At 36.1% G+C, this 17,722-nt stretch overlaps 1 protein-coding gene and 1 pseudogene across 3 annotated transcripts in view; both read right to left on the minus strand.

Annotated features, from left to right (window-relative positions):
• The window catches only part of LOC5567760 (TSC22 domain family protein 1), a 303,514-nt gene that overhangs the window by 271,336 nt on the left and 14,456 nt on the right, over positions 1-17,722 (minus strand). For all 3 annotated transcript variants that reach the window (XM_021845523.1, XM_021845524.1, XM_021845522.1), the window contains exon 2: positions 14,992-15,670. The gene's annotated coding sequence lies outside the window, so the exon portion shown is untranslated. The remainder of the gene's footprint in view (positions 1-14,991; positions 15,671-17,722) is intronic.
• Positions 16,157-16,548, minus strand: LOC110675189 (annotated as a pseudogene).

Here is a 17,722-nt window from a genome sequence, read left to right on the forward strand (position 1 = left end):
AACCTAAAAAAGCACTCTGGCAACACGAAAACGAAAAACCGTTTACGCTTGCATTGATAATCACGAACCACTTCCGAGCCGAAAATGCACGAACCACTGACAAATAAATGACGCCCAAGCCGAAAAAAGCACTCTGCCGACAAGAAAACAAAAACAGGTCCCGCTTGCCTTGATAATCACAAATCACTTGAGTCACTAGCCGAAAAATGCACTTCGATGATGCGAAAACAAAAAAAAACGATTTTGCTTGCTTTGATTACCACGAACCACTACCAAATAGTATCAAAGAAATGACGCGCAAGCTGAAAAAAAACACTCCGGCGATAACCCAACCAAAAACAGGTCCCGCTTGCTTCAATAATCATGCATCACTAAAAAGGCACTCCGGTGCTTCGGAGTGACGTGGTGATGCGAAAACAAAAAGACCGATCTCGCTTGCTTCGATAACAACTAAACAACATCTCAGCAAAAATGACATTTAATATTAGCAGCAGCGTTGTTCTTACACGGATACAAAAATCAACCTAACTTTGACTTCTTTTTACTCAATTCGGCTCTTCCGTGTGGTAACCCAATTTTGGCATAACTGGCATATAGCTCTCAGTAGGTAGTTTTCATTGACAACAGCGAAAACCCCGCTCAGTGTTAGCTTTCGAAGTTTCCGTAGTGGGTTAAAATAACTCGAATCTAGGTTAACTCTAGAACCCATATTTAGCTAATTCCACGAACATTCGACGCTGGGTTGGTGCGTCTCTCTCTGTTTTTGACAATATATTTGAAAAAAAAAAATATAGATAACACTCCTCCGGCGGTTAAAGGAACATCAATGGACCTATGCACGGGTTCACTATTTGACGTTTTAGCGGTGCCGTGTTATTTACGTGACCATGGTAACGAGTGAATTCGGCACCGCTCAAACGTCAAATTAGTGAACTCGTGCATCGGTTCATCGAAACGAGCCTGAACACTGAGAAAAATCTACACGCCGAGGTCGTGTGTTTTACTTATAGATTTGCGCAATGAGAAAAACCACATGACTTGAGTGTGGTAGCCATAAGGATTTCGTCATTGACTTCACGGTATAATAACATGTGTATCAACATTAGGTTGTCATGAGAAACAAACATGAATGTCTAAATATTAAATCATGAAAACCAACTGATTTGCTTATTGAATTCGAAATGTAGTGGCTTTAGATAGTCATGTGTGATAGAACATGAATGTCATGAGACTGAAAGAAGAAATTTGATAGAAGAAACCTTGCTCCCCAAAATATGGATTCGAGGCTCCTGTCGCAAGCTCACTTGAATGTTTTTTTTTCAAACAAGTGAGTCAGCAACAAGCGGGGCGCCGCAAATCCATATTTTGAGAAGGCCGGGATTAGCATAGTTCATTTTATTCGAAGCTGAAAGCTAGGAAAATCTGTTAGTGGAATCCGATTTTTCTCTAACACCATACATTATATCCAATGCTGGAAGTAATGCATTTTATTTATAGAAAATTAGAATGAGCTCCTCATATTCACTCGGACATCTTCACTTAGAAAGAAAAACGAATCCACAAATTTTCCTCTAACACTTTCAGCTTCAGAATTTGCCTCTTCTCTTTGGAACATGATGATGACTGTCGTTCGACACGAGGTCCATCCGCAATTAAGTTCGCTATGGGTTGATCACTAATAATTTAGAAATTTGGAACACGGAAATCGACAGCAAGCCCATCGATTTCAAATTGACCAACTTGAACATGATGATCATGACATAAGATAATCATAAGTTAAACACACTGAATCCGTGTTGGGTGATGATCCATAGTACCCATAGGTTGACGCACACGAATTTGAAATGGAAACCCAACTAGAGGCTTGTAACAAAAATATAATAAAATTTTATCAGAATAAATGCGGGGCATGCAGGGGGGGGATTGCGATCAACGGGCTGCCATTGTTTTGTTTCCGATGCGAGAAATACTTCCATGCGCAGTGTTCCTCCGTTGAAAACAAGGCAGCAGCTAGGTTGATCACAGATAATGCAAATGTTTTTTTCAAGTGTGATGATTGCCTATCTCGTCCGAGTTGTGGTGAGCAGAACAGTAGCGTGTTCAATATCGGATCAATGGAAGAAGATATGAAGAAAATTTCTTCACTTTCGGATTCTATCGATGATATTCGAAACCAACTGGCTGCTCAGATAGGCAACGCGTTAAAGTCCGGTATGGAAGAATTGGTACAGAATGTTAACGGCACTCTTAATGAGGCTGTAAATAATATTGAGAAATTAATTAATGGCAAAATGGAAAATATGACAAGTTCATTTTTTCAATTTAATGCGGATAAAATGAAATTAGCTACAATGAAAAGTACGCGTGATGCATCTAGGTCGGTTCATTTGGAATCGACCTCTAGTGCACGGAAAAAACGGAAAATAAGTAATACAGATGAAATTGATGATTTTGATAATGACGATGTTTTTGTAGACGCGAATCCTTTTATTACAGTAGTTAATAAAAAAGCTCGGAAAAGTAAAAGTAAAGGTCCTAAACCAAATTCACCAAAAAAGAGTGAGACTCGTCCGGTTATTGTGATTAAACCAACGTCCAATCAGAGCAGCGAGGACACTCGCAAATTTTTGTATGAAAAACTTGATCCAAAAATACACAAGATAAGTAGCTTTAGAAACGGGAAAGATGGCTCCGTAATTGTGAAGTGTGCAACAGGATATAATGTTGATCTTGTGAAAAATGGCATGCAAAACGATCTGGGTGAAAACTACAGCGCTGTTGTCCCAACATCGGTGCCAAGATTGAAAGTATTGGGTATGAGCTATAAATATTCCTCCGATGTCATCATTGACTATTTAAAAAGTCATAATGAAGATATCGCGATTAATGATGTGAAAGTATTAAATGTTTATGAAAATCCACGCTTCCGATACAAGCAATACAATGCCGTAATCGAAGTAGATGTTGATACGTATAGCTGTCTTTTAACTGCCAAAAAAGTTAATGTAAAATTTGATCGGTGCCTTGTAGTTCCCGCGGTTAGTGTATTAAGATGCTTCGAATGTGGAGAATTCGGGCACATGAGTACGAAGTGCAACAACAGCACTGCGTGCTCTAAGTGCAGCGGAAGTCACAAAACATCGGAGTGTACGTCAACCGTATTGAAATGTGTGAATTGTATAAAAATGAATAATGAACGTAACATGAACTTGAATATTAATCATCCAGCTTAAAGTAAGAATGAATGTATGGCATATAAGAAGCTATTTGATCAGAAAAAAAGCAGCTTGCATTTCAATAAATAGCAAACAAGTTCCAGTAGTAATGTGAATCAATTAGACATTTTGTATTTTAATATTGCTGGATTATCTACAAACTACGTTGCATTACGTCAGATTGTAGAGGAAAAACGTCCATTTTTGGTACTTCTCGCGGAAACACATATTGTAGACATTGACGCATTTAATCAGTATAATATTCCGGGTTACAATATTGCTGCTTGTTTGTCACATTCAAGACACACTGGCGGAGTTGCTATTTATGTCAAAGAATCAGTTCAATTCAAGCTTCAATCGAACGAGGCGCATGATGGTAATTGGTTCTTAGGCATTACGGTTGTACGTGGCATGAAGATGGGTAATTATGGTATTTTGTATCATTCTCCCAGTTCAAGCGACCAGCGTTTTATTGAAATTTTAGAAAACTGGTTTGAGACCTTTATAGATCCTAGTAAACTTAACGTACTTGCTGGCGATTTTAATATCAATTGGAGTGATGCGAATTCGAATCATTTGAGGCGTTTGGCTGAGTACCGTTTTGACTCATATTCCGAACACTTAAGGCTAACAGTAACTTCAAATGCATCTCACAGGCATATATTAGCTGATATATGTGAAAATTATAATTTTTACGCAAAGTTGAAGTGTTAGCTGTTGGGTGTGCTGATAAAAATATTTATTTAAACAATTTTAGTATTGTTTTTACGTAAAAGTATGGAACAACATTTTGATTCAAATGCCGAACACTGTGTTCATTCTGTCTCATATTCCGAACACCTTGATTCAAATTCCGAACAGCACGAATAAACCATATTCAAATGAATAATTTCGCAAATAAAATTATCTGAGCTAGTTTTACTGGTCTCGAACTAGAGAGTTATTACTAATCCCAAGATATAAAATAGATTGGAAGACGTTAAAATTGAATTGCGATTGACTGCCATTTCCTTGTAATTTGATGACATATTTCAGCGAAACATTTCAACCAGATCGCCATACAAAAACCGAGTGTTCGGAATATGAGTCTGTTCGGAATTTGAGACAAAACGGTATTTCAATTTGAAACAAAAAGTTACCGATTACACTCGAATTTCCCGGCACAATAGAACAATTATTGATCATGTCTATTCTAATTTCGATATAGTAAACTCAGTCACATGTTCAGATTTGAAAATAACCGATCATGAAACTTTAGTTATAAATATTGAAGATAACAGTAGTATTCGAGATAATCTTGTAAGAAAAAAGTGCTGGAGGAAATATTCAAAACAGGCGGTATCAAATCTTGTTGAAAGAAGTATGGGTTTGCATAATAGTGCGGGCAGTTTGGATCATAAAGCAGCTGTTTTAACGGATATATTAAAAACCAGTACCAATAAGTTAGTTGAACAAAAGTTTGTATCTCTAGAAAACTCAAACAGCTGGTACAGTTTAGAGCTACTTCGTCTTAAACGCAAGAGGGATAAACTGTACAAAAAGTTTTTAAGGAGAAATAATGATAATAACTGGAGAAGGTACAAGTTAGCGCGAAATATATATTCACAAACGTTGAAAAAGACCCGCTGTGAATATATTCAGAGGAAAATCGATCAGCATCAGAACAACAGCAAGGAATTATGGAAAATTTTAAAGTCTTTATTGAAACCTAATAATTGTAATCCGCGATCCATAACTTTCGATGGCACATTAGAACAGTCAGAACAAGAAATTGCATTTAATTTTAACAAATATTTTGTCGATAGCGTTTCATCGATCAACCAATCTATTGAGTTGGTTGCTGAACCTGACGAAATCAAACAGCCGGTTAATAGTAGATGTAAACTTGAATGTTTTCACCCGATTACATTTGATGAATTAAGAAGTATATGTTTTTCTTTAGATAAAACGGCTGGAGTAGATAATGTTAATGCTAGAGTTGTGCAAGATTGCTTTCATGTCATTGGACACAATCTGTTGGACCTTATAAATGAATCTTTGAGAACCGGGCACGTGCCACAGGTTTGGAAGGAATCTTTAGTGATTCCTATACAAAAGGTTGCTGGAACGATTAAAGCCGAAGAGTTTCGTCCCATCAACATGTTGCACACATTAGAGAAAATTTTAGAACTTGTTGTTAAAGGCCAACTGATAAAATATTTGAATAATAATAACTTGCTGATACCAGAGCAATCGGGATATCGAGAAGGACATTCTTGTGAAACCGCATTGAACTTGGTTTTAGCCAAATGGAAAGAAAAAATGGAGTGTAAAGAAACTATCATTGCTGTATTTCTGGATCTGAAACGCGCCTTCGAGACAATTTCTAGGCCCTTATTGTTGAAAAAAATCGAGCGCTTTGGAATTTCGGGTTCTGCATACAAATGGTTCGAAAGCTATTTGTGTGGAAGAACTCAACGGACTGTTTTTAATAATTCGGTTTCCAGTCCCGTGGAAAGTAATCTTGGTGTTCCACAGGGAAGTGTATTAGGGCCCATTTTATTTATTATGTACATTAATGACATGAGACGAGTTTTACGATTTTGTGATATTAACTTGTTTGCGGATGACACCGTATTATTCATTGCAGCTAAAAATTTAGAACAAGCCGTTTCAAACTTGAATGAAGATTTGCGTTATTTAAGTAGATGGTTGAAGTTTAAACAACTGAAATTGAACATAAGTAAAACAAAATTCATGATCATTTCGCGGAATCGTAGTAATGAACAAGTCTCTGTTGAAATTGACAATGAGGCAATTGATCGAGTTCGTGAAATTAAATATCTTGGCGTGATTATTGATGATAAGCTTAAATTTGCCACTCATATTAACAATGTCATCAAGAAAATAGCCAAGAAGTACGGTATTCTTTGTCGATTAAAAAACGAATTAACCATTGCTAGTAAGATATTGTTGTACAAATCAATCATCTCTCCTCACTTGGATTTTTGCCCTTCCATTTTGTTTTTGGCTAATGAAACACAAATATCGAGATTGCAGCGCTTGCAAAATAAAATTATGCGCTTGATTTTAAGATGTGATAGACTCACTTCCTCACTTTTTTTGTTAGACGCTCTACAATGGCTGTCAGTGAAGCAAAGAATTGTTTATTTGACAATGGTGTTCGTTTATAAAGTAGTCAACGGTTTGCTGCCTCGATATTTGTGTGACAGAATTGAAAGAGGAAGTGACATTCATAGATATAACACAAGAAACGCGGACGAAATCAGAACACCCAATTTTCTGCATGGTGCTTCACAAAACTCATTATACTACAAAGGAATAAATGTTTTCAATTCTATGCCAATACAAATAAAGCGTGCAACGACTCTGTCACAGTTCAAGAGACTATGCATTTCACACGTAAAAGCTGTATTTTGAGCAGCCAAATGGTAATTTTTTAATAATGACTAATTTTGTATCTTGACGATGTTTTTACAAACAGATTATTTGATTGCATAATTTATTTGTTTTATTTCATTAGGGTATAGACAAACTATTATGTTCACCCTGATGATGATGATGGATTTTTATATTGTTGACGTAGCTTTAGCTTAAAACCTATTTTTTTGTGAAGTCTACAAAAGTTTGAGTCTCGCGCGCGGTACACAGGTATAAATGACTATTTTATGATTTGTAAACAAAATTGGACAATTGCACTGTTGAAGGATTCTTTGGATTATTAGTAGGCTCACTGGTTGAATGTCGGAAACTTCTTGAAAATGCGAATGTTGTCGATAGTTTTGAAATCGTCTTGCGGAGTTTTCAATCCTGACAAGGTTTTGGATTTTGTTGGAATTTCATGATCACTGGTTATGCTTATGAACATCTGTGGTTAAGATCAATGGTGTTTACAAAATTTCTTTGTTGCTGTATAGTATGAAAATTTCTATGTTATTTATATCTGTCAAAAATAATCAGACCGTTTCGTTTTGCAATATCTGATTAAATTGATCATAATAATTATCTTAAAGATATATCGTCTAGCTCAAACCTTTGTAGGGGTATGTGGCGGGACCATCATCATCATCATCATCATAATATGATATGCATATCATATTATGATATAATTTTGTTAGGCTCTGTTATCCACAGAACATAATAAAACAGAAATATAACATAATGTGTTTTATTTCCCTTTAAGATATGTTTTTGTTCATTTTTAACAACTTTATAACAAAATAAATAGATAGTTGCATTTCAATATTATCGTATATCGAACAGTATTATAATTTTGATACTTTGTATCAAACATTATAACTTGGTTTGATATGTTTTTGATAGAATTAAAACACATTTTGTTATGTTTATGTTACTATTCATACACTTTTTGTTATAATTTTAATTATTTTAACAACATCTTGCATCAAGTTTGTAACAACCTATGTTCGAAAGAGAAACTTATAACATAATAACATATGCTGATATAATTTTGTTATGTACCCTTAGTCGGGAAGCTTTAGGAACTTATGTGGAAAACTATGGAATTCATGTTGTCGGTTGATGAATCAGTCCATAAAGCAAAACTCAAGAATTGAATGTGTAATTCACACGAAGTTTGTAAGAAAATCACAACAAATCGACATAGACGTTCATGAATCGATCCATAATTTTAAACACACGGATCAAGCGTGTGGATTTTTTTCAGTGAAAGTTGCGAACTATTGATCGAGAAATTTCGAAACTTTTCCTTATTCTTCTTACGTCCTCACTGACACAGAGCCTGCTTCTCAGCTAAATGTTCAATGAGCACTTCCACAGTTATTAACTGAGAGTTTTCTTTGCCAAAGTTGCCATTTCGATTCGCGGATGAATCCAAGCACGTGAAACTGCTAGCACCATATGCGAATGCGTTGAATTATTGAATGTCTAATTTTGAATTCAGGGCATCGCCGCGTTTCAGGATATATACACAAATACGCCACGCAAAAGTGACATTGATCGACATTTGTCCCACCAGGCAGCAGCAAATTATATCCCCTAACTCGAATAGCGTATACAGCACCTCCACGGAAGTGGAAAGGATATGTTTAGGAGAGGGATTACATCGGATTACGCATCGTTCTACACATCAGTCTAATTTCATTTGCGGTTAAGCATTATTCTTCCATTACCTATGGCGTGCTCACTTGTCACAATGTCTCAATGTCTTTCAAGCATAAATAGCCAGCTTCTCATTCCGCAAGGTCAAGTCGTCGAGCTGAAGCAACATCCGGGCTGACAAATTGGCTTCCGCCGATATGAGCTCCTGGTTTGCCTCCATTTAACCCTTTAAAATACCAGGTGAAAATTATACACTGAAAAATGGTTGGGAGTGATTTTGTTCATTTGTGTATAAAACTCCTTCTCTAGCAGATACCGTGAAGTTTTGACGATTCCCTACACTGATAAAAATCCACACGCAAAGTTGCTCGCTGTCACTATCAACGCTTAAAATGTGCTGATTTTTACAGGCCGACTACGATACAATTCGGATCAATCTATATCACATCAACATCATGCTGTCTACTCCATTACAAGTGCATTGATGGCGATATACTATGGATATCACTGATGGGTTAAGTTTAGCCTTAAATTAAGCAGTTAAAATGGAAATTTATCTGTACGATATTTTTGACGCTGTTACAGATAGAATGAAACTATTTGTTGGTCACTGAAAAACAGTAATAGCATGGATAATTACCACGTGATCACTCATTCCGCAGTGATTATGATCTAGAGTGCGATGTCGCATCACTGCTGTTGGTTTTCAAATCCAAGTGATATTGATAGCCCGCAAGTGATAGTGATAGTTTTAGACCATCAGCCATCAGCTGATATGATTGATATTAAACAACTCTGTCCACACGTTTGATCACTGAAGTCGGCCTTACAGTTGAGGTCGAAATACGCGTATCTGTCAAAGGATACAAACACTAGTGGAATTTGATGGTATATAGTACTAAATTCGGTTTTTCATCTACTTATAGGTATTCCACTGAACAGCTCGAAGATTTATTATTGCTGTTTGCGTTTGACGTGCAAATCCAGTCTAAAAGAGCTTCAAATGCGGTAACACAAAGTAACCAACGGATACTTAGTAACCATGATCCATATCACCGCCAACCTAGCAAAGAAAACCAATCTTTGACTTCGCCTTCCTTGTTAAAAATCTTACCGCTTTTGGTGTTCCCGCATTAGATATTTGGATTTCAAACGCACACAGCAATATAATCTTGAAAATGATTCTTCAAACAACATAATACCTAAAGTGAAGTTATGCTCGAAATTTTCTAAAAATATGGTAATAAATTCCTGGAAGTGGGATCTTAGATTAATAATTGCAGGAATGCCTACAAACATTCAAGTATGCACCTTGCTAGAATTACTGAAACATTCCTTGATGTAATCCCTTGATAAAAAAAAGTTTTACATAGTAGAATTCTTGGAAGTGCAATGAAATAAGTTCTTTGTGAAATATTTGTAGACATTCTGTGAAAATTCTTGAATGTAAACAAAACAACTTCCATAAAAATTATGGTAGGCAGAATTTGATATTGCTGAGAACTTATTGAAGAAATTCGAGGTAATCCGGCTATCTAATTAACACTCCTTCCTCTCTCGGATGGGCTTATGTCCAGATTACCCTGTGGTTGTCATATAGCCTATTTCCCAGATCAGAAAACGAAGAAATAGGCAGAATAGGAAATAAGCTCTCGGAAACATCCTCAAATTATCGGCAACTTTTCTCTAGCACCCCTATTTATGGATTTGCTTGAAATCAACGTTCTCTTTAAAGATAGTTATTAAACTATTTGGACAGGTATGTGTGATTCACAGAACGACAAATGGTCCTTTTCACGACCATCAAAATGAGTCCAGAAAGAGTTAATTTCTGGAAACTTCATCCGATCAATAACAACTAGTACACTTACAAATTCATACACATGACAAATTATTAATAATATTTCACTACACTCATACTCAAACTTCACTGTCATTCTAACATCATTATCAAATCAAATCCTTTTTAAAGTATTTCACTTTGAAATCCTAAACTCTGAAAAAGCTTCCAAACCAAATGACAGATCTCCCTAAAAACTATAACGTAATTGAATACTCACAATCACAGCACCTATCATCTATCATCAAACAACCTATCATCTGCAAAAAGCTACCGCACTGTTGTTAGAGTCTGACCCAGAATTGATCGAAGTTGTGTCCATAGTAGTTCTAATTCAACCCCGCGGTAATGTAACAGACTTTTCCCCGCCCCAATTTTTTTCATCTGCTCATAGGTATTCCACTTAACAGCTCGAAGATTTATTATAATCTTGAAAACGATTCTTCAAAAAACATAATACCTAAAGTGGAATTATTCTCGAAATTTTCTAAAAATATTGTGAAAAATTCCTGGAAGTGGGATCTTAGATTAATAATTGCAGGAAACCCTACAAACTTTCCAGTATGCACTTTGCTAGAATTACTGCAACATTCCTTGATGTAATATCCCTTGTTTAAAAAAAAAAGTTTTACCATAGTAGAATTCTTGGAAGTGTAATGAAATAAGTTCTTTGTGAAATATTTGTAGACATTCTGTAGAAATTCTCAAATGCAAACAAACAACTTCCAGAAAAATGTTGGTAGGCAGAATTCGACATTGCTGAGGACTTATTGAAGAAATTTGAGCTAATCCCAAGTAGAATTTTTGGAATAAATTGCTGGAATGGTTATTGAAGAAATATTTTGAACAATCTTAAGGAACACATAACGTTGAAAACAAAAGGAATTCCACACAGAATTTCTGGAGAACAAGTTGAGTTATCGCTTATCGAATTCCTTGGCAAATTCCTCGAGGAATTTTTGGATGTATTCATTTCAAGATACCTAAATAGATGCTTGGCAGAAACTTCCACAAGAAATATTGAGGACTGTTCAGCGGAAGTCTGATTTTACTCGAAATCCTCGATTAGTTGAAAAAGTATATCATGATCAAATTTTACGTAAACATGAATTCTGAAGACCATCTCTTAAAAATTCAAAAGATTTATCGACCTATGTAGCAAACCAGTTCATTTTTGTCTCATCAGCCAGGGGGGGGGGGGGTTGCCTAGAATCTAGAAATATCAAGGCTAGTGTGATTGTACATTGAAGGCGCTAAAATCAAGCTCAACCTGAATGATCAGGAAAGTTTTCGATGCGAAATATTCTGATGAGACTCGTGGATGAATCTCGTTGTGACTCCTGTAACAATTTTAATGTAAATCTTGGTTTCCGATAAAATCCCTTGCAATGTTTCTGATGACAATCCTTACAAGATTCTGTAGAGATTTTTTGTAAGATTCTGATGGACATTTTGGAAAGATTTCGATGCGAATCCTGAGAAGGTTGTGAATCCTGATGAAAATCCTGGGAGGATTGTGATGAGAATTGAGTCTGATAAGAATAGTGAAACGATTTTGATGAGAACCCTGATGAGAGTCCTGAGAATATTCTGATGAACATACTTAGAGAATTCTGAAGAGTATACTGAGAAGATTCTTATTAGTATCCATTAGAGATTCTGATTCTGATACTGATGAGTATTCAGAGAAGACTCTAAAGTGAATCCTGTGAAGCTTGTGGAAAGCATTATGAAAAAAAAAGTCATGAATGGATGTTGAGGAGAGGATTCTGATGAGAATTCTAAGAGGATTCTGATAAGAATCATCTGAGCATTCTGATGAAAATCGGATAAGAATCCTTTGAGGATTATTATGTGAATCATAAAAACTTTCGATTATTATGACCTGGAGAGAATTCTATAAAGATACTGATGAGAATCTTGTAAAGATCCGCAAAGAATCTGGAAAGGATTATAAATAAAATCATGATGAGATTGCTGAGAGGGTTCTTATAAAAATCAGGTGAAGATTGTAATGAGGATCTGGAAAGGATTGAGGAAAAAAACATGAACAATATTGATGATAATCCTGAGAGGACTCTGATGAGAATTTGGAGAGGTTTGAATGAGAATCCCGATAGAAATTTGATGAGAATCTTGAGAGGGATTCTGATGAGAATCCTGAGAGTATCGTGATGAGCATACTGAGATAATTCTGATGAGTATGTCGAGAAGATTCTTATAAGAAGAAGGATCCTGAGAAGATTCTGATGAGTATCCAGATAGGATTCTTAAGTGAATCCTGTGGAGCTTGTGATGAGAATCCGGAAAGGATTATGAAAAGAATCATGAAAGGATATTGAGGAGAGGATTCTGGTGAGAATCATTCTTGGATTCTGATAAGAATCATACGCGAATTCTGATAAGAATCTTGAGAGATTTCTGAGGACTATGATGTGAATCAAAGATGCTAATGCAAAGTCTTCAATGATAATGATCTGAAGAGAATTCTATGAAGATTCTGATGAGAATCTTGTGAAGATCCTTAGAGAATCTGGATAGGATTATGAATAGAATCATGATGAGATTGCGGGAACCATGTCAAGATTGTGATGAGGATTCAGGAAGGATTGGGAAAATAATCTTGGATAAATATTGATAAGAATCTTGAGAAGATTCTGATGAGAAGTCTACGAGGATTCTGATGATAACCGTGAGATGTTTTTTTTTTTTTTTTGATGAGAATCTTGTGATGCTTCCTGGTAGGAACCTAATAATAATTCAGAGAGGATTCAATTTTTAATTGTATTCTGATAAAAATCTTGAGAAGTTTTTGATGAAAATCCTGGCAGGATTCTGATGAGAATCCTGAGAGGAAGTAGTTTGCTTGTGGAATCAAAACAAAAAATAAGCAATTGCTTCAGATATTTCTATATGTTTATGTTCCAAACGATATTTAAAGGTATTCTTGGATAACTTAATGTATGTTGTTCAGTATTTAGCTTTTAGGAACAAAAAGTTGAATGTCAAAACGACGAATCTCAAAACGCCGAAACGGACAAAACTTCGAAAGCAGTAAAATTTTGGTATTGTTTACCATATCTACATAGTACATTATTCATTCGTTCGAACTAAACAGAATCATTCTCCTACGAAAATTACGTTTCTTTAAAAAAAAAAATTTTTCGACGTTTTGTCTTTCGATGTTTTGTCCTTTCGACGTTTTGGAATTCGACATTTTGTCATCCCAACCGGCATATAGTAGAATACTTAAGGTTTTTAACTTTTAGTTGAACTCTTTGAAGACCGGTGAAAACTTCTTAGAACAATTCATAGGAAAATACGCATGATGGAAGGTACTCCTGAAGTGAAAACATTTTCCAAGAACACTGTTGCAAATTCTTAAATTCTACGATTTATTTTTTGAAGCCTTTTTGAAGTCTTAGAGGAGAAGAATATTTACAAAAAAATTAAGATGAATTCTTGAAAAAAAAACTGTTAGAATCGCTAAGGAGTTTTTGGGGAAATTACTGCTTTAATCACAAGAAAAACTCCTTGTAGTAATGGACCAATCCAAGAAGAGCAGTATTTGAAATAAGTAAAAAAAAAACTCGTGGAAGAATCCCTGGAATTATTGTTAAATGAATAATTGGAAAAACCACAGATTTGTCTGGCCATGAAAGTGGTTTTCAGCGGAAAATGTTCAGAGGTCTCCTCAGTGTAATTCTTGGGTGAAACCTTTAGAAAATTCTTAGAATGATTACTGTAGGAGTTCTTACAGGATTACAGGATACAGGAACGATTAGTTTATCTTTAGCTGTATTATAGTGGTTTTATGCCTGAAGCAATTCTTTCAGAAATTACTACAAAAAAAACCTGATGACATTGCTCAGAACATTCTGCAAAGTTTCTACATGAAAATTCTGGAAAAACTTCCCCGGTTTGTTGCTAATGTTGATTCTGAAGACATTCACTTAGAATTTCTGCAAAAAATCTTGGAAGAATTCCTAGCTAAATTCTCGGAAATATTACTCGTATTTTCAATGAAATGTTGGGGAATTCTCCTATGGAACAAGGAGAACATTAAAACATAAAGAGCGTTAAATTAGTTTTTTGAAACTGCGCAAAAAAATAATGGAATATTAACCTGTATTGTATCGTAAGAAAATAAGTACAAGCTCAATGCTCACCTATGCTTTAGATTCTTCGAAGTCTACAAACTTAGGTTGATTTGAATGGTTAAGAATAAAAAAGTATTTGAAAGATAACAAAAGTATATTACGATCTGGCAATCTTAAAGCTTTCGATTCGATTGGAAATATACAGAATACTCATTTACCTCTTCAGACCCCGGAACATCACGAAGAAATTCTCGGCATTACGTCCCTAAAGGGACACAAGCGGTTTTTTAACCCCATCAAAATTTCGGTTTAAACTCTTTGTCATAATGTTTTATCTCTAAGTTTTCTACATTTGATCCATTTCCAGTAGCCATTTAACATCAACGCATCAAAATGAGGTAGTTGATGGTATTATGATCTTTTTGCTTTGCGAGCTTTTGTCTCAAAGCCGGGATAACAAATGAAAAGTTTCCCATCAAAAGTACTTATTAAGTCAAATCAAATACAACCTACAATCAATTATAAAATAACACACAGAAAAGTTCCTACGAGTTTTATAAATTTTTACCATTAATAGTTCTTATTGAACATTTTTTCAATATTCGATCTAAACGACTCAAAACACAACTTAATTGATAACTTCGTACAAAAAAAAAATATGAAATTTAACTGGATCATTACACCTCGGTATTCCACGGGTTAATGCCATTCATCATTAGAACGCCGAGTGTTTACTTAGTTATAATGCTCTTACCTGGTTCGCCCCTTCCTGACAGTGTTCCATACATAGGGTAACGACCTTCTTCCGATTGGTTATCCTCAAGCCGCGTGGCACTAACACCGTAAACAAATACACTCACGGTTAATTAATGTCTGCTTAGTCCCATCAACAGAAATGCGCGATGAAAACCGGATGGAGAGAGCGAGTCTCGGTTCACTGTTTTGTTTGCCACGTCAACGCTTGACTAATGGGAACCACGCGCGTCTTCACAACCGAAAGCGGGGTGTGGGTGGCAGCTCAACATATTCTGACGATAAACAGTAAGTCGGATTATGGATAAAGCTATGTTTGCGGTTACATTCACTCAAATATTTGCTGTTAGCAATCTGTACCGCCGTGTGATGAATGTCTGGCAAATCGAAGCCACTAAGCTATTTCCCTACACTTCACCAAACGTAATCACCGAATGCAACCAGATGGAAAATCTCTTCCAATTTCGTTCTGATCCACAGTCAATTTCAGGGTCCACGGTTTGTGTCCGAATCTTCAAAGATATTTCTGCTCGGAGCGCTGCAAGTCTTCAAGTCCATGATTATGATTCTTATGCAGCAGCATATTCGTTCGTTCCCCCAGACTTGCTTGATATTTGATTGCGGATGCAGATGGCAGCTGCTGATGGTGCAGTTTCTTCCTCCTCGCTTGGCAAATCGATCTACAGTGAGAGAAAATGAGAAAAAAAAACGAAATTACGGAAGCCGTTCTATGGGAATTCGCTTTTCATGTTTAATATGGCTGAGTGGGATCAACATTTATAAGCGAATGCAATTGACAGACTAGGTACAGGGAAATTTCATTAAATCGTTTCGAAATTTAGTTGTTCCAGATTAATTTTAATTTGTTTATTTATTTTGCAATCAATTATGGACTGCATATTTGCTTAATTCTATGCTGTCTCTTCTTTTTCTTCTTCTTGGCATTCCGTCGTCCCTGGGACAGAGCCTGTTTCTCATCATAGTGTTCTAAGAGCCCTTCCACCATTATAAACTGAGAACTTTCTTTGCCATTTTCACATTCGTATATCGTGCGATAGGTATAATAATACTATATGTTCAGGGAAGTCAAAAAATGCATAACGAAAAGATCCCTGACCGACCGAAAATTGACATCTTCAGCATGGCTTTACTTTGTAGCCGCGGACTTAATCACAAGCAGCCACGATGAGACGAGCCAGCTGGATGTTCTGCGGCATGATGGTGACACGCTTTGCGTGGATCGCGCACAGGTTGGTATCGACAAACAAACCGACCAGCCAGATCTCGCTCGCTTCCTGTAGGGCCATGACTCTGGAATCGCAGATCCGTCTTGAAGTCCTGTGCCACGGCTCTGGAATGGCAATATGCGGATCAGCAGCTCCGTCGACTTCTGGTAGCGACGGATCTCACGCAGAGCAACCGTTTCCGGCAGATAGCAATGCGGCTTCTTGCCTCCTCCGGTGGTTGTGGTGCTCTTGCGAGCGGCTTTCGCAGCCAGCTGCTTGCGGGGGGCCTTTCCTCCAGTGGACTTATGGGCAGTCTGATTGATACGAGCCATCGTCGTAGTAGTGGTCTTGCGATCGATAGCTGGGATGCCAGTACTTGTTTCAAAAATATAAACTAAAATTCTTTGAAATAGCATGCATAAATATTCAAGTTTTCTTCGAAAAAACTATCAAAGTTACCCCGTTTTACGATACATGTAAACTTCAAAACGTCAAAACCTTATAACAGCAAGAAAAATGTGCTTTTCTATGGAAAATAGGACATGGCTCGATATTTACCCATTTTTCAATAGTTTAGTCTGAAAATCAATAGTTTCCATTATTGGAATCGATTCGTAGAAAGATTTCCAATCGATTGGTGCAAGATTCTCGAAAATCTATCCTGGCGTTAGTATGTTATTAACAGTCAAAATCTAACCACTTTTCGTTATGCGAGCGATTTTCGTTTTTCAAAATTGTACCCCAGTATGTTGCCGTAAGACGTTATCCAACGTCAAAATAAATGATTTTTTTATTTATTTGAATGTTTATAAAATAAACTAAAGACTTGTTTTGAAGCAAGCTAAATGTTTTTAAAATGCTTCAGACTAGAATTTTTGACATTATGTTAGTGTTGAGCCCATGTATCGTAGTGTAATGTCCTATACCATTCAATGAGGCATTCTTCGTTATAGATAATGAAAATATTTCATTAGATGAAAGAGAAGTAACATAAATAAATAAAACTAATATTCCTCCTAAAAAAATAATAATAAAACATAAGAAAATCAAAATGTTTTTATAAATATACCAGTTAATAAAGAAGTAAAAATGTTTGAATTCAAAGTACTAATCCTATAGCTAAAGGAAGCTTTATTTGTATAAAATTAAGCATAGCATAGCATAACATATCATAGACTGATTGTGCATGTCCGCTTTCCGCTTACTCTCGAAGTGCAATTTTAGCAGATCTAATATTATTGATCAATAACGGCGCCGGCCAAGTCCTTACAGTCAGTTGGGATGGGGAAGGAATGTTAGGGTGTAATGATTGTTGCTTCTAGAGACCAAGAATACCTCTGCATCTCCACAATCACTAGTGAGGGAGGAAAAGATCTGGTCGATGATGCGATCCATGGACAAGGGGGAAATATACGACTTATATTTAAAGCTAGTTTTGTATTTTTGTCTCGAGTAGTTTTTGGTAGAAGCTTTAAAAAATACGTCAACATCTATAATGTCGAACAA

Source organism: Aedes aegypti, chromosome 2 (genome assembly GCF_002204515.2).
Source record: "Aedes aegypti strain LVP_AGWG chromosome 2, AaegL5.0 Primary Assembly, whole genome shotgun sequence".
NCBI classification, from domain to species: Eukaryota; Metazoa; Arthropoda; class Insecta; order Diptera; family Culicidae; genus Aedes; species Aedes aegypti.